Source organism: Ornithorhynchus anatinus, chromosome 10 (genome assembly GCF_004115215.2).
Source record: "Ornithorhynchus anatinus isolate Pmale09 chromosome 10, mOrnAna1.pri.v4, whole genome shotgun sequence".
NCBI classification, from domain to species: Eukaryota; Metazoa; Chordata; class Mammalia; order Monotremata; family Ornithorhynchidae; genus Ornithorhynchus; species Ornithorhynchus anatinus.
In genome coordinates this window covers 6,765,223-6,784,955 of record NC_041737.1, presented here as the reverse complement: position 1 = coordinate 6,784,955, position 19,733 = coordinate 6,765,223, and positions in this window count along the sequence as shown.

Here is a 19,733-nt window from a genome sequence, read left to right as displayed (position 1 = left end):
TCTTAAACCCCATTTTTCAGATGAGGTAAAGAGGCACAGAAAAGCTCAAGGTCACATAACAGACAAGTGGTGGAGCAGGGATTAGAACCCAGGTCCTTCTAACTCTCAGGCCCGTGCTCTCCCCATTAGGTCAGGCTACTTCTCCCAGGTTCTGGAGCTTATGAGGAAATCGATGCTTGGAAGAGTGTAGTGACAAGTCAAAAGTCACACAGCAGGAAAATGGTGGAGCTGGGATTAGTACTCATTCTTTTTTTAAACTTCCAATTTCATACTCTTTCTAAAGAGTTCTGGCTTATTGACCGTAATTACGCTTACCTGATTTGAGTCCTGCTGGGTTTGTAATATTGAATGGTCCACAACCAGTTGTGCAGGTAGAAAGCCAAATGCAGGATTTACCTGCTGTTATAGAAATACAACTGGGTGAGTCTGGAAAGTAAATATTTTAGGCTTTGCATTCCCACAGAGCCACCAAGAGCTACAGAGAACTGTTGCTCTGCAAAAAACAAACCAAAAAAATAGATAGGAAAGAGCCTAGAAAATTTTCTGAAACTAATCAAATATTAGTCATACACATTTTTATACTTGTCTCCCCTATTAGAATAAGCTCCCTATGGGCTGGGAAAGTGTTTAGTTCTTCGATTGTAATTTCCCAGGTGTTCCTGAACACGATGTCCTGCATCCAGTAGTTTCTCAATAAATTCCGCTACTATAACAATAATAATAATAATGATAAGGGTATTTGTTAAGCACTTACTCAGGCACTGTACTGAGTTCTGGGGTAGAGACAAAATAATCGGGTTGGCAACACAGTCTCAATCCCCATTTTACAGATGCGGGAACTGAGACACAGAGAAGTGAAATGACTGGCCCAAGGTCACATGGCAGGTAGATGGTGGATCTGGGATTAGAGCCCAGGTCTTTTGACTTTCCACTAGGCCATGCTGCTTCTGTTGGGAAAGTGAACAACTCTAAAGATCCGAGTTGACCTGGCTCAGATTCCAGTGCCCGTTGGAGGGGCTCCTGGGCCTTGTGGACAGGGTGGTGAGGATGGGGTACCCTGGGTTTGTAACTGGGTCAGGTCCAATACCCCCTCCAGAACCATTCTTCATGTCCTGGGGTATCTGAAAGCAGCAAAACTGGCAGGACATTGGTGCCTGACTCCATTTCAGTATAGTCTCTTCCGTCAAAACGATACCAACATCCATCTCTATCATAACTGGATTTCTCCTTTCCTTTAATGGAGTAGAATTGATGCAATCACTCATCAGGACTGTGGGCCCAGTCTACCTTATTTATTGAGCAACTATACTAGGCAGAGCTCTGTCCTAGGTATTATTGGTGGGGAACTAGCCAACGAATGCTTCAACCCAACTCCTGCTCTCAGAAACTTTTACTCAAAAACTATTAAGAAGACATCTGGTTATCCAGAGCATCTTCCCTCCCTCTCAGCCATGGAAAAGATAAGCTATCCAATTATCTAGGCCTAATTAAAATCAAATGCAAAGTCATGATGCGGAGAAGGACCTGGATCTGCTGTGGAATATTGTCCCGGAAACTGGCCATTCTCAAGATCTGCAGCATCTGGAATGATAATAATAATAATTATGGTATTCATTAAGTGCTTATCATGTGCCAGGCACTGTCCTAAGCGCTGGGGTGTATGTAAGCTAATCAGGTTGCACACAGTTCATATCCCACGTGGGGCTCACTGTCTTAATCCCCATTTTACAGATGAGGTAACTAAGGTTCAGGGAAGCTAAGTGACTTGCCCAAGGCGACACAGCTGATGGCGGAGACGAGATTCAAACCCACGACCTTCCTACTCCAAGAGCACGGACCAAGGTCTGTGCTCTATCCACTACACCATGCTGCTTAATGAACAGTATCTCAGATTTCCTCTTGAACATGCACCCAGTCTTTCACACTATTTCATATCCCTCCTCATCCAAACTATGAATACTTCCGGTGTTTCTCCAAGTGCCCTTGAGAGAGGAAGTGATTCTGGGGATCCAGGGACTGGTCCTAAATGAGCACCCACACTTTCATGGGGACATAAACTAACCTGTAAGCTCACTGTGGGCAGGGAACTAGTCTACCAACTGTGTAACACTGTACTCCCCCGTTCAGTCGATCAAACATGCTTATCGAGCACTTACTCCTTGTAGAGAACTGTACTAAGCACTTGGGAGAGTACAATATCACAGAGTTGGTAGACACGTTCCCCGTCCACAAAGAGGAAGACTGTAAATAAAGAAATAAATCATAATAAATCATAAATAAATAAATATGTAAATAAATAAATAAACAAATAAAGAAATAAAGAATCATGGAAATGTACGTAAGGTCTTAGGGCTGAGGAAGGGGTGAATAAAGGGAGCAAATCAGAGGGATGCAGAAGGGAGTGGGAGAAGAGGAAATGAGAGCTTAGTCAGGGAAGGTGGTTGGCCCTGCAGTAGTAAGTGCACAATAAATATGAATGATTGATTGACCGAAAGACATTACAGCTACTGCCCCAGTTCCATAATATAATGGATAGCACCCTAGAAGTTCTTGTACTGTTCCAATACTGCTTCCATTAAGGAATGCTTTCGATCAAGACACTCTCATAGGTGGCTTCTATCCAAGTAATTATTTTCAGGGCACTTGGTTGCCCAAGCTGCCAGGAGAGTGTCCAAAGAATCAGGTCTATCTGTCCAGAGCCCAGGAATTCTCTCTTTAGAGTACCACAGCACCCATTCACTTGAAAAAGGAATGATGTTTTCCTGACTATCCTGGAGTTCAGTAGAGGGGATGAGGAGAGGAAAGGGTGTACGCGATTCCAGATTAATTTGGTTACTTTTAGGTCTCTCCCGTCTTCAAAAAAGCAATCAGCACTTGAAGAAGGTGGGCTGGAACTCCTTGCCCCCACAAGGAGCTGTCAAATCCCCCCTTCATACCTGACAGACAATTAGCCTCCTATATTCTAAGCCTTATTGCGGGCACATCTCCTCCAAAAGGTCTTCCCTGACTAAGCCCTCATTTCCTTTTCTCCCATCCCCTTTTGTGTCACCCTGAGTACCTCATTCACATTACTAAGCACATAGGAGAATACAACAGTAGAGTACAAAAATTTATTTGTTTATACTAATGTCTGTCTCCCTCTCTAGATTGTAAGCTTATTGTGGGCAGAGAACATGTCTACTAACTCTGTTATATTGTACTCTCCCAAACGCTTAGTATGGTGCTCTACACACAGTAAGCACTCAACAAAGAGGATCCAAAGACTGATTAGATTACATTCGAAGCATTGCACTAAGCAGTGGGGTCAGTACAAGACAATCGGGAAGGACACAATTCTTGTACCACATTGCGCTCGCAGCTTTAATCACCATTTTATAAATGAGATAACTGAGGCACAAGAGAAGTCAAGTGATTTGCCCAAGGTTACTCAGAAGGCAAGTGGTGGAGCCACGATTGCTTGCAAAAACCTTGGTCAAGTTTCGATTTTACTCTCAGCAAGTGCCATGAGAAGTCAATATTAATGAATTCATTCATTCGATTGTATTTATTGAGCATTTATGGTGTGCAGAGCACTGTACTAAGCCCTCAGAAAGTACAACTCAGCAACAAAGAGAGACAATCCCTGGTGAGACAATCCCTGCTCACAGAGGGCTCACAGTCTAGAATATAATCATAATTATGGTACTTGTTAAGGGTTTACTGTGTGCCAAGCACTGTTCTAAGCACTGGAATATTACTACAGAGGTGTTATAACTCTGATGTAAAAGATGTATGAAGGCAATTGATGGTATCTATTAATCATTTACTATGTGCAGAGTATTGTACATTTAATAATAATAATAATGTTGATATTTGTTAAGCGCTTACTAGGTGAAGAGCACAGTTCTAAGCGCTGGGGTAGATACAAGGTAATCAGGTGGTCCCACGAGAGGCTCACAGTCTTATTCCTCATTTTACAGATGAGGTAACTGAGGCATAGAGAAGTTAAGTGACTTGCCCATGGTCACACAGCTGACAAGTGGCAGGTGCGGGATTAGAACCCATGGCCTCTGACTCCCAAGCCCGTGCTCTTTCCACTGAGCCACTCTGCTTTAGAGAGAGAACAATGAAATAAGTAAATTACTTAGAGTTAGTTGGAAAGCAGCATGGCCTAGTAGAAAAAGAATGGGTCGGGGAATCAGAGGACCTGGGTTCTAATCTCGGCCCTTCCACTTGCCTGCTGTGTGACTTTGGGTCAGTTACTTAAATTCTCTGCAACTCAGTTCCTCATTTGTAAAATGGAGATTAAATACTGTTTGCCCTTCTACTTACGCTGTGAACCCAATGAGGGACATGGACAGGTGATAACCTGATTATCTTGTATCGATTCCAGTGCTTTGTACAGTATTTAGCAAATAGAATGTGCTTAAGAAATACCACCATTTAAGTTCCCTGTGGACAGGGATCACATCTACCCACTCTATTATACTCTACTTTTCCAGCGAAGCAGCATAGCTTAGTGGCAAGAGGATGGGCTTGGGAGTCGGAGGACATGGGTTCTATTCCTGCCTCCACCACTTGTCTGCTGTGTGACCTTGGGCAAGTCAGTTCACTTCTCTGTGCCTCAGTTCCCTCATCTGTAAAATGGGGATTGTGACTGTGAGCCCCACATGGGACTCTGACTTGATTTGCTTGTTTCCACCCCAGTGCTTAGGAGAGAACCTGGCACATACTAAGCGCTTAACAAATACCATCATCATTGTCATCATCACATAGTTCAGTTCTCTGCATGTAGTAAGCACTCAGTAAATATTAGTGATTGAAAGATTAGAAGTAATGATCCCTGCCCTCAAAGACTTTTAAATAGATGAGAGATGACATGTTGTTATCCATTTAAATTTCAGTCAGGCCTTGTAATGACTACAATTTTTGGTGTGTAACACCATACATTTATGAACAATGGCTAGTAGTCTGTCACTGGGGTTGGAACGACCGGCAGCCATGAAATTGTTTGGATGGTACCTGCTGAGAGTTAAATATTTCAAGCTATAAAGTTTCCACAGCTTCCCTTTTGAGAAGATTTCACAGACCCAAGCTTCCAGTTTTCAGAAAAATTTTCCCCAATGTCTTCCTGACATTTTCTTCTCCAATGGACTCCACAGAAGCAGTAAGAAAAAAAAATCATCTGGCTACTGTACTTACTGGTAAAGACCGAGTTGTTCCTAAAAGACAAAGGAGCAGAATAGTAGTCTTCATACTGCAAGTTGCTACCTGCAGCAACAAAACAGGGTATTGGTTTCAGACATTTTTCCCCCCATTCCAGAGAACATAGCATTTACATATAAGGAACTTTCTGTTTTGGAGGAAACCCATTTCGGTTACCTTTGTATTTTCCAGCAAAACTGTCCAAATGATGCGATTCGTTGGGTTCCAGTGATTTCCAAAGTTGTCCGTTTGGAAGTTCCTGCTCTGTGAGCGGTTACAGGTGAAGGGGGAATTTAAGCTCTGGGTTGGAGACCTGAAACGCAGAAACCAATCAGGACTCAGCACCCTTCATGAAATCATTTGGTTTATTGCATTCCCCAACACTTCAGTAACTGAGCCATTAGTTGCAGGCATCATTATGTCACCTCTAACTGAAAGATCTTCTGTTCTTATGTTCTTAAAGAGGAAGGGAAAACAGCATGATCTAAACAAAATAGGCAAGAGAGAACAAAAGGAAAATGAGGAGGAGTTGAAAAATGTCCCGTTCAAAGTGAATCGTTGAGATCTTTGAGACTGCCAACAAGAGGGAGAGGGAGGCAGTGTGGCCTATTAGATCGATCATGGATCTGAGTTCTAATCTAGGTTCCATCAGGGTTCTGCTGTGTGATCTTGGGCTAATCACTTAACTGTGCCCTAGTTTTCAAATCTATAAAATGGGAATAAAATACCTATTCTCCTTTCCCTTCAGACTGTGAGCCCCCAGTAGGGGTTGTGTATCTTCCAGTGCTTAGCACAGGGCTTGACACTTAGTAAGTGCTTTATAAATACCATCGTAACTACTGAGAAGTGCTACCCTCACTAAAATTCAGTTGATGGGATCAGAAGTTTGATTTGTGAGTTACCCAGTGTGGATTACAGACAGAAGGACAGACCATTCATTTCATTCATTCAATAGTATTTATTGAGCGCTTACTATGTGCAGAGCACTGTACTAAGCACTTGGAATGTACAAATCGGCAACAGATAGAAACAGTCCCTGCCCATTGACGGGCTTACAGTCTAATCGGGGACCATATTTGAGACCTTTTCTTTGACAACATTCATTCAATCATATATATTGAACATTTACTCTGTGAGAAGCACTGTACTAAGCACTTAGGAGAGTACAGTATAATAATGAGTAGACATCTTCCCTGTCCACAGTGAGCTCACAGTCTAGAGGGGGAGACAGACATTAACATAAATAGATAAACAAATAATAGATATATACATAAGTGCCATGCGGTTGGGATGGGGTGAATGAAGGGAACAAGTCATGGCAATTCAGAAGGGAGCTGAAGAAAAGGAAAAAAAGGGTTTAGTCAGAGAAGGCTTCTTGGAGCAGATGTGCCTTCAATAAGACTTTGAAGGGAGGAAGAATACCTGTCGGATATGAGGAGAGAGGGCATTCCAGGCCAAAGGCAGGAGGTCGGCGAGAGGTCGGCAGCAAGATAGATGAAATCGAGGTAGAGCGAGAAGGTTAGAATTAGAGGAGCAAAGTGCGTGGGCTGGGTTGTAGTAGGCGAGTAGTAAAGTGAGGTAGGAGGGGCAAGGGGATTGCTTTAAAACCAACGGTGAGGAGTAATTGTTTGATGTGGAGGTGGATGGGCAACCACTGGAGTTTTTTGAAGACTGGGGAAATGTGGCCTGAATGTTTTGTAGAAAAATCACCTGGGCAACGGAGTGAAGCTTGGACTGCAGCTTGAAGTTCAGCAAAGAAGCCGATACAATAATCAAGGCGGGATAGGATAATTGATAAGGGGTCAGACCAGTTGAAAAAGAGAGTGTCCACTACAAAACTGGATGTGTGGTAATCTTCGTCTCAGTCCATAATTTGGGTACTGACTGCTGTGCCAGAAACATGAGAAAATCAAGAGCTTGTGTCATTCCCCAGGAAAATTAAAGTCTGGAATTCGGAAACTTGCAGCTTCCAACTGTTGTAATTATCAAACTTTGACATCATGAAACTTCGATGAAGTAGTAAACTCATCTGATGAGTCCAATATGACTCAGAAATTCAGGACTTAAAGTTTTTATGTGTGGACGAGTTTGCTTCTCATTGAGAAGAAACTGGAGAAGTCAAGCCATTTCTCTTTCTCACTCCTCTCTCTCTTTCTGTCTCTCTCTCTTCCTCTCTGTCCTTCTCTCTCTGTCTCTGTCTCCCAACAGCCCTGATCCACAGGTCCCTACTTCCTTTGGAACGTTTGTGTATGGCCTCCATCAATAATTGTGTTAGCGGTACCCTCTGCTGTCCAAACAACACTCAGGGTGACTTTGCATTTGACATAAACCCAGGGAGTCAAACTCTTCCAAAGGAGGCTGGTCTACTCTTCTTGTTTGGAGGCTGGGTAATCTCTGACATTACCCAGAGATATTTTATTTTTTATATAATTTCAAAAGGGCTGTCTTTCAGCAACTGAAAAGGGAAAAGCTTGTGTATGTGTGACTGCAGCATCATTTTCCTGCTACGGAAGCATTCACATTCATTTTTTCCCAATCTATTTCTGTATTTGTGCCTGTGGAATTGGCCTCCGGTAGACTGTAAGCTCCTAGTGGCAGGGAACATGCCTACCAACTCTTGTAATGCATTCTCTCAAGCACGTAGTGCAGTGATCTGTACATGGTAAACGCTCAGTACGTATGATTGATTGACCGGTTAATTGGATCTTCCATAGGAACTCCATTTCCCTTGATTTTCAGTTCACTCTCTAATGCTTTTCTCATTGCCCAAGTTCTTCCTCTTGGTCTCTTCCCATCCTCTAGAATATAATACTCTTGGTCTCTTCCCATCCTCTATGGATTTTTCAAAGTGATGTTTTTTTAGGATTGGAGGAATCAACATCCTTCCTAATGCCACCTTTTCCCTCTAGCTTGGGCTAAATAAGAGAAGCCTGCAGTCTCTCTCTTCTGTCTTCTTTTCTCGATATTGACTTCATTATGTTACAGGGCCTAAAGACTCCTGGGTAATAAGCTTGGTATTGAAAGTGAGTGTGTGTGTGTGTGTGTGTGTGTGTGTGTATTAACTTCCTATCTGACAAAGATGGTGAAATGCACCTTTGAGTGTGTGTGTTTGTCTGAAGTGACCCCATTATGTGCACAAAAAGACTGTCTCTTGTCTCATCACGTTCGTAACACCTGGCACCGTTTTCTCTTTTACACTTCCTTGTCTCTTGTTCCTTATGAAGCATTTGCTCCAAAAGAGCAGCTTCTTTCTCGATAGCACTGTGCCCTGCTGGTTTATCCTCAGCCTGTGTCCCGGTTTTCAGCTGGGATGTAGCATTGTCTGAAGCTTTGTTTTACTCTGCCCTTAAAATATTTTCTCTCCTCTCCTCACTTTTAGTTTCCCAATTTCCCAGTTTTACTAATTCTATTGAACTGTACTAAGTGCTCTGCACACGGTAGGAGTTCAGTAAATATAAACGGTTGATTGAAATGGGTATTCATACTTCTCCTTTCTGAATCAGCCATCCACTACTAACAAGGAAACCAGGCAGCGATTAAAAAAAATTTATTATTAGCTACCAAAAAATCAAGGCCTATCACCACCGTTGCTAAAAGTGTTGCTAGAAAAGAAAAAAAACCCAAGAACCCCATACCCCTCATTTTGATCATCACATCAGAGGCAGATCGTGTTGATTCGTTTTCAGAGTGAAGCCAGTATTCGGTTTTAGAAGGTCCTTCAACAAATGGAAATTCTGGAAATGAAGTCCATCGATTTTAATAGCTCGCCTGAAAGCAGATGGTCTATCTTGGGAAGGGGAAGTATTTCCACTTAGATCTTCTTCAGATCAAATTTGCTTCCTGCTAAGACTTGACCACAGGAGGCTTTTGAGATGATTCCCTAAAAGGCTGCACTATAGCACATTTCCTTAAGACGAAACAACTGGCAAATGTCACCAAGGTGAACTAGATTCTTGCCCGAGGCAAGCGAGTATTTCTATCAAGGCTCTCGGTTTGGGACTTCTTTTCCGATGACCTCGGGAATGTTCCGGGAAAGTTAATTTCATGGTTAGCACTCTGGAGGTGTTTGAGAGGTTTTAGGCTCAGCGGCGTTTGTAGATTTTGTCTACCCACCACGTTTGTATTCTGTTCCAGCACTCCAAAGGGGACTCAACTTCACTCCTCAGCCATGATGGAATGGAGAGATTGGCTTTTCACTTGGAGTACTTTACTGTAGCCCAAGAGGTGGTGAGGCCATCCAGAAAGTCAGGCTGACTTGGCTTAACTTGGCTGAGGCCCTTTCTCTTAATCTTTCCAGTTGGAAATGATACAGGTTGGGGATGAGATGAGTTGTTTCAGTGAGGTGGGAGGCACCAAATTGAAGTCTGTGAGGATGATGACGATCCTCGGGGGAATGGTGGTGGTGGTTTTGCACTTTTCACTTAGATTTTTTCTCCTAGATGCTGTGGCAATATAATATTTAACTCCTGGTCACGGTTTCTTTCCAAATAGGGAATATAGGTAAGTCAAGAACTGTTTGAGCATTTCTCCAAAGTCATCAGGAGTGGTGGTCGGGGCAGGAGTTGTGGAGTAGGTTTGCGGAGTGGTGTCCGGGAGAGTTGTGGTGGGGGCTGTTGTGAAGTCAAGAATAACTGTGGTGGGGAATGGAGTGGTGTCAGGGGTAGTCGTTGGGGGAAATGTAGTGGTTTCAGGGGTAGTTGTGGTGGGGGTGGTTGTAGTGGTTTCAGAAGGAGTTGTGGAAGGGGATGTAGTGGTGACAGGGGTCGTTGTGGCGGGGAGTGTAGTGGTCTCAGTGGTGGTTGTGGTGGGGGGGCTTGTGGTGGTTTCAGAAGGAGTTGTGGAAGGAGATGTAGTGGTGACAGGGGTCGTTGTGGTGGGGAGTGTAGTGGTTTCAGTGGTGGTTGTGGTGGGGGTGGTGGGGGTGGTTTCAGGGCTGGTCGTGGTGGGGGTGGTTGTAGTGGTTTCAGGGGTGGTTGTGGTGGGGATGGTTGTAGTTACTGGGGTGGTCGTGGTGGAGACTGGAGTGGTGTCAGGGGTAGTTGTGGTGGCCGTCGTAATGGTTTCAGTGGTAGTTGTGGGGAGAGTGAATGTTGTACCTTGATGTGTAATGGAAGACCTCGTTAAGAGCGTAGAAGAGAGAGTTGTAGTTGGAGCAGCGGTGGAGCCTGATGAGGTTGTAGCTGTGGGAGAAGGAGTTGTGGTAGTGATGGGGACTGCAGGAGCTGGAGACAATGAGGGGCGATGGGTAGGTCTAGGGCAAGGAGGGTACGGCAATATAGAAGAAAAGAGAGGTCGAAAGTGGCCAAGAAAACAGGGAGGCCAGGGGCGTCCAGGTCTGAAGGGAGGATGTGGATGGCCGGGAAGGAAGGGAGGACGCGGGTGTCCGGGAAGGTAGGGAGGACGGGGATGTCCAGGTAAGGAGGGAGGATATGGGTAACCAGGAAGGAAAGGAGGCCATTGGGGGAGAGGAAACTTTATGGGGCCTTGAACTCGCCCTCGACTCGGTGACGATCGTGGCTTTGGTCTTGGCCATCTAGGCTTTTCATGACTCTCGCTGGACTGTGGAAAGAGGGGATGATATCAAATGTCATTGTCCTAGAGGAGACACTCGAGGTCTTTGGTTGGGAACTATCCCTTCCAAATCTGTTGAGCAAAGTAATAATAATAATAATGATGATGATGTTGGTATTTGCTAAGCGCTTACTATGTGCCGAGCACTGTTCTAAGCGCTGGGGGAGATACAGGGTAATCAGGTTGTCCCACGTGAGGTTCACAGTCTTCATCCCCATTTTACAGATGAGGGAACTGAGGCACAGAGAAGTTAAGTGAATTGCCCACAGTCACACAGCTGACAAGTGGCAGAACCGGAATTCGAACCCATGACCTCTGACTCCATAGCCCGGGCTCTTTCTTGAAGACTAACAGAGAGGAAAAAACAAAGGAGCTACCTAAGAGCTTCTGCCTGGCCTCTTTCTGATAGTGCTATTGAATTTTAAGCCCGGTAGTGCTTATTGACCATCTCTCAATCAATCAATCAATCAATCGATCATATTTATTCTCATCGAGGACACCCTGCAAAGGTTACCTTAGCTTAAGCACTTCCCTTTGAAGGATTTCGACTGACTTGGTAATCAATTTATTGGTGGCTTATTGTGCTCGGGGAGAATACATCAGAGATGTATAGAATACTTATCAGAATGATTAAAATCCATTTCAGTTAGGCATTAGATAATGGCAGGGGACTGTCTCTTTAATTTTCCTTTATTCTAGCTCTGTTTATGCCAGGTATTGAGTACCTACCACCCATTTCCTTGGTAATTTACATTTCTTCTTCTCCCATTTCCTTCTGTATCACCCTTGCATTTAGATGTGCAACCTTTATTCATCCATCCTCCAGCCTCACAGCACTTACTTACTTATCCATAATTGTTTTATGGTATTTGTTGAGCACTTACTATGTGTCAAACACTGTTCTGAGCACTGGGGTAACCAATCAATCAATCAATCAATCATATTTATTGAGTGCTTAATATGTGCAGAGCTCTGTGCTAAGAGCTTGGGAGAGTACAAAACAGAATTAGCAGAAACGTTCTCTTCCCATAACAAGCTTACATTAATATGAATAAATAAGCAACTTATAATTATATAATTGAAAGATATGTGTATAAGTGCTGTGGGGTCGGGGTAGGTACAAGTTTAGGTGGGGCTGTCCCACATCGGGCTAAGTCTAAGAAGGAAAGAGAACAAGTATCGAATCCCCATTTTACAGGTGAGGAAACTGAGGCACACGGAAGTCAAGCGATTTGCCCAAGGTCACGGAGAAAGCAATCGGCAGATCGGAGACTAAAACCCAAGTTCTCTGACTCCAAGGCCCATGCTCTTTCTGGAAGCTCGATGTGAACAGGGAATGAGCCTGCCAACTCTCTTATATAGTACTCTCTCAAGTGCTTAGTTCAGTGCTCTGCACACAATAAAAGCTTGATAAATACAATTGATTGACTGGAAAGAAACTTGGCCCATAGTATTATAGACTCATTATTTGCTCTTACTTTAAAGCAAGGACTATACAAAGAATTCCTCCAGTCGAATTGAGAGTCTGGAGAAAAAGACGCTTCCCTGGGAATTCAAACCTGTTTTTATTCAACCCCGAGCCTTCACTTCTCACAATTTAGTTCTGAAGCTGTCAGGCTCCTTAAGACAAGGGTTGGTTCCCTCTACTAGTAGATTCCTTTCCTCTATTTTTGCCAGTTGAATCTAGCTCGGTGCTTGCTGTACATTTTCAGATAGGGATGATGCAGGAAGTGTAAATACACTCTCTTGTCAGGAATTCATTTGGTCTCTTTATTTTTTCCTGACTCTCTGGCTTCCCAGTCCGCTCTCTTTTTTCTAAACTCTCAATCCCTGCATGAAAGGTGATAGTGAGAGATTTCTTTCAAATTGGCACCCTCTGTTTTACCAATTACTGTGGAATTTACTGAAAGAGGAGAGAGGATCCTGAGGTCCCAACCCTAACCCTAACCCTATCTTTAATCCTAACACCGAAGCTATCTCAATCCCAACCCTACTGTGATCCTATCTCTAACCTTGACTCCAATCTTATTTCTAACCCTAACCACAGTGTTATCCCTAATCCTAACTCCAATGCTGACCCTCAGCCTCACCCTAACCTATTCGTTTTCCTATTCCCCTATCCTTGAAGAAGGAATGGGTCAGAGGTGATGGGTGGTGGGCCCTGTTGTACTAGAAGAGACAGAACTGGTCAGGTAGCCCGGGGCATTACTGAGAGTGATGGCATTGGGCAGGATGTCCATCTGGCCAATGGTCATTCTTATGGGCTACCAATGGGACAGTCCAACCCTGGGACCTCTCTTCTACCTTCAAAATCAAATTTCACTTCCTCCAGGAAACCTTCCCCTCCTGAGCCCTGAGAACTTACCTCGAGTTTCGAGTTATCTATAGTATAAACCTTCTGTTGTGTAACACAGACTACCAGGAAAATGTGTTGCCATGAAATTAGCAAATTTACGTACTGCACAACTGTAATCCTTGAGAAGGTGCGCACGCGCACACACACACACACACACACACACACACACACACACACACACACACACACACTCCTTCCACCTTGTCCCCCCTGTGGAATTGACAGTCTCCCCATCTCTGAAAACTTAAAATTTGCAATTGAGAAAAGAGAAAATTCAACATCTTAAGGTGTGATGTCTCCAGCTAAGTGTGGAGGATATAAGAAATGAAAACAAAGGCCAAAATATACAGTACTTGGTAATAATATTCCAATTCAATAAAGGATGGCTTTGAATGTGAGTCAAAGAGGCAGGGGAAACCTCTGTTTATGAATCCAAATCGAATGAGGAAGAAAAATACTCGGTTGAGTGGATACTTACAGAGAAACAACTTCTAAAAGCCAGGAGGCCCACAAGCAGGAAGAGGGCTTTCATCCTTCAATCCTGAAAGAAAGCAGAAAGATAGTTCTCTCTCACATCAAGGTTGTGGCACCTCACTTTCTATACTGGCCACAAGACATGGATCTACCAAAGACCGACTCATTTAGAGACCTAGAAACTATCCTCAAACTCAAACACAATCAGGCCATCAACCACTCTGACAAATGCACCTCAGGAACACAGCTCCACTGTGTGGGACTTATGAGTAGAATGGGTAATAATAATAGTAATAATAATGAGAAGCAGCGTGACCTAGTAGATAGACCAAGGGCCAAGGAATCAGAAGGACCTGAATTTTAATCCCAGTTCTGCTTCTTGTTTGCTGGTTCCTTCACTTCTCTGTGCCTCAGTTTCCTCATCTGTAAAATGGTGACTAAGACTGTCAGCTCCATATGGGACCAGGACTGCGTCCAACCCAATTAGCTTATATGCAACCCAGTGTTTAGCACAGTGCCTGGCTTACAGTAAGCACTTAACAAATACTATCATCATTAATGGATTAATGAATTAATAACATAATTATGGTATTTGTTAGGCCTTTACTATGTGTCAAGCACTGTATTAAGTATTGGGGTTAATACAAGATAATCACGTCAGACCACATGGGGCTCACAATCTAAGGGGGAAGAAGAACAGGTATCGAATCCCCATTTGACACCCGAGTAAACAGAGGCCCAGGGAAGTGAAGCGACCATTCAAGGTCACACAGCAGACAAGTGGAGGTGCTAGGATTAGAACCCAGGTCCTTCTGACTTCCAGTCCAGTGTTCTACCCACTAGACCATGATGCTTCCCCCACTCCAGGCAGGATATCCCAGTTGTTGTCTGAGGAACTGTAGGAAGACAGTGGCATAATCCAGGGTGGATGGTGGTGGTGGGATCTACGGTTTCAAGATCCCATGAAGCCCAGTGTCGAACAAAGTACATCCTCTTCCTGGCAGCTGGGAGACAGGCAGAGCAGCAGCAGTAGTGATAATATTTATCAAATGCCGACTCCGTGCAGAACACAGCACTAACTGCTGGGAAGAACACACCCGAGGGAATTAATAATAATAATAATATTGGTATTTGTTAAGTGCTTACTATGTTCAGAGCACTGTACTAAGCGCTAGGGTAGATACAGGGGAATCAGGTTGTCCCACGTGAGTCTTAATCCCCATTTTACAGATGAGGTAACTGAGGCACAAAGAAGTTAAGTGACTCGCCCACAGGCACACAGCTGACAAGTGGCAGAGCCGGGATTAGAACCCATGACCGATTCGAACCCATGAATTAGACACAGTGCTTGTCCATTGGGAGGCAGAAGGGCTAATCTATCATGGCACTTGTTAAATGCTTACTACGTGCCATGCACTGTTCTAAGCCCTGCGGTAGGTACAAGTCAAGAAGATTATGTCATGTGGAGCTCTCACTCCTAATCTCCACTCTGCAGATGACGGAACTGGGGCCCAGAGAAGTGAAGTGACTTGCCCCATTCACACAGCCGATATGTGGTGGAGTTGGGATTAGAATCCAGGTCCTTCTGAATCCCAGGCCCCTGCTCTATACACTGAGCCACACTGCTTCCCTCCAGCAGAGATTTCATGGAGATTGGGATCCCAGGAGGAAGGGTCAGAAATAGAAACAAAGGATCTATCTTTATGGACGAACGATAAGGAAGCGGAAGTTTCAGTCTTGTATTGGTCTCTCTTCAGCCATCCATCAGTGGTATTTATTGATCACTTACTGAGGCTACTTCCTACCTATTTTCCCAGAGCTGAAGACCCTTCGACCCTCATGCTTTCAGATAGTTTGAAGACATGAGAAAATGGCAGCCCTCTCCCAACTTTCAACTAATTATTAACTAAGAGAATAATCACAGAGGAGTCTTAGAGAAGGTTAAATGTAAGAATTTGAACTTTCCAATGGATTCAAAATGCCCGGGTACCTACCTTGCTAGCGGTTCCTCTTCTGGTCTAATGGTCAGCTGCGTCCACTAGTTTGGATTAGGTCTTCTCAGCTACTGGTTTTTGGCATCCTTCAGGGGTAGACTGAAGATTAACAAGGAGAGTCTGACAGAGAAATTCTGATTTTTATAGCCCTTCAACTTGATTTGGCTTGGAGATAAGGAAACAATGAAGATAGGATCCCTTCAGGATCACAGGTGTTTTATAAGACAAAGGAGGAACAGTTATATTTTGTCACAGTTGGCAAATATCCTTTCCACATATCTTCCTTCCTGAGGAACACTGGCATTCATTGAGTAATATTTCCCCGGTGGTTATGCTAAGTTTTGGGAGTCGCAGGTGTTGGACACCGCGTTAACTCGTTCGAGGCCCATCGAGCGCCAGATGGATGAGAAGCAGCACGACCTAATGGAAAGATGATAGTATGGGAGGTCAGGAGACCTGAGTTCTAGTCCCAGTTCCGTCACTTGCTTGCTTTGTGGACCTCAGTTTCCTCATTTGTGAAATGGAGATTCAATACCTGTTCTCCCTTCCCTTAGATTGTAAGTGCCATCAAACCATCAATTAATAAATGGTATTAATTGAGCACTTAATGTGTGCAGAGCACTGTAGTAAGCGTTTGGGAAAATACAGCGCAACAGAGTTGGTAGACATGTTCCCTACCCACAGTGAGTTTATAGCCTAGAGGGGGAAGCAGACTTTAATCTGAATAAATAAATAAAAAAATAGAGCCCGATGTAGATCTAGGACTGTGTCCTACCTGTTTATCTTGTCTCTATCACAGTGCTTAGCCCAGGGCTTGGACAGAGTAAGAGCTTAAAAAATATGACAATGATTATCAACCCTTAATTAATCCTTAACTGCTGCACTGTACTTCCCCAAATACTTAGTCCAGTGCTCTGTACATAGAAAGTGTTTAATAAATGCCTTTGATTCACTGATGGATCCTTATCATTTTTCCCTGCTGACCCTAGAGGATTGTAGATGAAATTAGGCATACTGCTGCCCTCTTAAAGCCCATCCTCGTTTTGTGGATGAGGAAACTGAGGCCCAGGGAGGTTAAGTGATTTGCCTGAAGTCACAGAGCAGGGCAGTGGCAGACGAGGTAACAGAACCCGGTTCTCCCGTGCTCCTTCCCTGAGGTCACACTGGAAGCTAGGCGATGTTTAGTGTTTCTGTGTCTCTGGAGAGAGGGTTGGGAGTGGGGCAGATGGTCTTTGATGGATGGTGGGAGGGAGCTCTGAACTCTGGGAGCAGGGATTTCCCTGGCCCTCCGTTTATCTCTAAAATGGGGATTCAATTCCTGTTCTCCCTCCCTCTGAGACTGTGAGTCCCGTGTGAGACAGGGACTACGTCCCCTCTGATTGGATTCTACCTACCCTGCGCTGAGTACAGTCTGCCAATTGATCAGTGATATTTACTGAGAGCCTACTGTATTCAGAGCCCTTAGGAGAGAACAGTACAGCAGGATGGGTAGGCTTATTCCCTGTCCACAAGTGCTTGATTCATAGTAGACATTGACTAAATACCATGACTATTATTACCTTGTTGTTGTTATTATCATTACCGGAGAGGGCGAGGAGAGTGAAGGAGCCAAGGGAAGTCTTGCTGATCACCCCCTCTAGACTATAAACTGCTTATGGGCAGGGAACATGTCTGTTTATTATTATATTGTACTCTCCCAAGTGCTTAGGACAGTCCTCTGCACACAGTAAGAGCTCAATAAATACAACTGAATGAATGAATGAATTATTATTATTATATCTACCCCAGCTTGGCACATAACAAATACCAGCATTATTATTCTTATTATCATTATACAAATGAGAGTGTTTGGGGCCCCGTCTAGGCCTCTGAGGTAGTATTAATAATAATTCTGGTATTTGTTAAGAGCTTACTATGTGCCAAGCACTGTTCTAAGCACTGGGATAGATACAAGGTAATGAGGTTGTCCCCCATGGGGCTCACAGTCTTAATGCCCATTTTACAGATGAGGTAACTGAGGCACAGAGAAGCAAAGTGACTTGCCTAAGGTCACACAGCAGACAAGTGGCAGAGCCGGGATTAGAATCCACAACCTCTGACTCCCAAGCCTGGGCTCTTTCCACTAAGCCACACTGAGGTGTGCGACTCTGGGGTAGCCTCAACGAGTGCCAACCAGCTCACAATAAAGAATGGCATTTCACAACAGTCCAAGTGGCATTTCCAGAGTTCACTCATCCCAGGAAGGTTAGGCAAACAGTTAGATGACATTCACGTGGGGTTTTCCGGGCTTCCCATTGCAGTTTCCATCTCAGGGTCTGACAGGCATCCATCCGCACACTCCCAAGGAGGGTTGCGAGCTCCTGTTTATGTTTTTCTAAGCTGAACTTTGTGGGGGAGGGGGACCGGAGGGAGGGAGAGTTTCCCTAGTGAAGAGACTCCCTTTGGGGTTTCCATCTCATCCGGATCCAATCTGATTCCACTCGGCTGATCCTCAAAGGCAAGACGGTAGCATCATTTCCGAGTAACTCTTAATAATAATAACTGTGGTATTTGTTGGGCGCTTACTGTGTGCCTGGCACTGAATTAAACGCCGGGGTGGATACGAGAAAATTGGGTTGGACACAGTCTCTGTCCCATGTGGGGCTCACGTTCTCGATCTCCATTTTACAGATGAGGTAACATGCATAGAGAAGTGAAGTGATTTGCCCAAGGTCATACAGCAGACAAGTGGAGGAACCAGGATTAGGACCCATAACCTACTGACTCCCCGGCCCGTGCTCTATCCCTTATGCCATGCTGACACTAATTGTCAGTGTCTTTGAGAAAAGGTCTTACAGTTTGTCCAGGAAATTTCAGTACTGCCATTTCCTGGCCCTTGTCATTCAAATGGGCATGGCTCAGGCTACATGGGTTAAGACGGGATGAGCCTGTCCTACACTCAGCAAGAAATGTGCTCAGGTAGTTTTTACAGGAGCGGTGATGGTTTGCACAGCACAATCCACACTCTCTCTTCCGGGGGCACAGAATGTGAGATCCAGTCCATACTTCACTCTGCTGCCTGGATCATTTTCTTAGAGAACTGTTCAGTCCGTGTTTCCTCACGCCTCAAGAACCTCCAGTGGTTGCCAATCCACCCCCGCATCGAACAGAAAACTCCTCATCATTAGCTTTAGAATACTCAATCACAACGTCCCATCCTATCTTACCTCACTGATTTCCCACTGCAACCCAACATACTCACTGAGCTCCTCTAATGTCATCCTACTCACTGTATCTCGTTCTCGTTCGTCTCGCTGCTGATCCTCTCCCACGTCCTGCCTCCGCCCTGAAACTCCCTCTCCCTTCACACCTGATTGACCATCGGTCCATCCACCTTCAAAGACATATTAAGAGCACATTTCTCCAAGAGGCTTTCCACGACTAAGCCCTTGTTTCCTCTTCTCCCACTCCCTTCTGCATTATCCTACCACTTGGATTCGTACCCTCCTCAGCCCCACACCACTTTCATACATATCCCTAATTTATTTTGATGTCTGTCTCTCTCTTTACACTGTAAACTCCTTGTGAGCAGGGAACCATTCCGTACTCTCCCAATCGATCAATCACTTGAATTTATTGAGAGCTTACTATGTGCAGAGCACTGTATTAAGCGTTTGGGAGAGTGCATTATAACAGAATTGGGAGATATGTTCCCAGCCCACAAGGAGTTTACAATCTAGAGACAGCCATTTATATATATATATATATACACACATACATATATGTAAATATATATATATATATAAATATAAATTATGGATATGTACATAAGAGTTGTGGGGTTGAGAGTGGGGTGAGTAAATCCAAGTGCCAGGGGTAGGTGGAAGGGAGTGGTAGATGAAATGAGGATCTTTTAGGGGAAGACCTCTTGGAGGAAATGTGCATTTAATAATGTTTTGAAGGTGGGGCGAATGATCGTCTGTTGGTTATGAAAGGGGAGGGAGTTCCAGGCCAGAGGCAGGACATGGGAGCGGGGTCGGCAGCAAGACAGATGAGATCAAGGTACAGTGAGTTCGTTCGCATTAGAGGAGTGAAGTGTATGGGCTGGGTCGCAGTAGGAAATTGGGTAGGTAAGGTAGGAGGGAGCAAGGTGACTGAGTGTTTTGAAACCAACA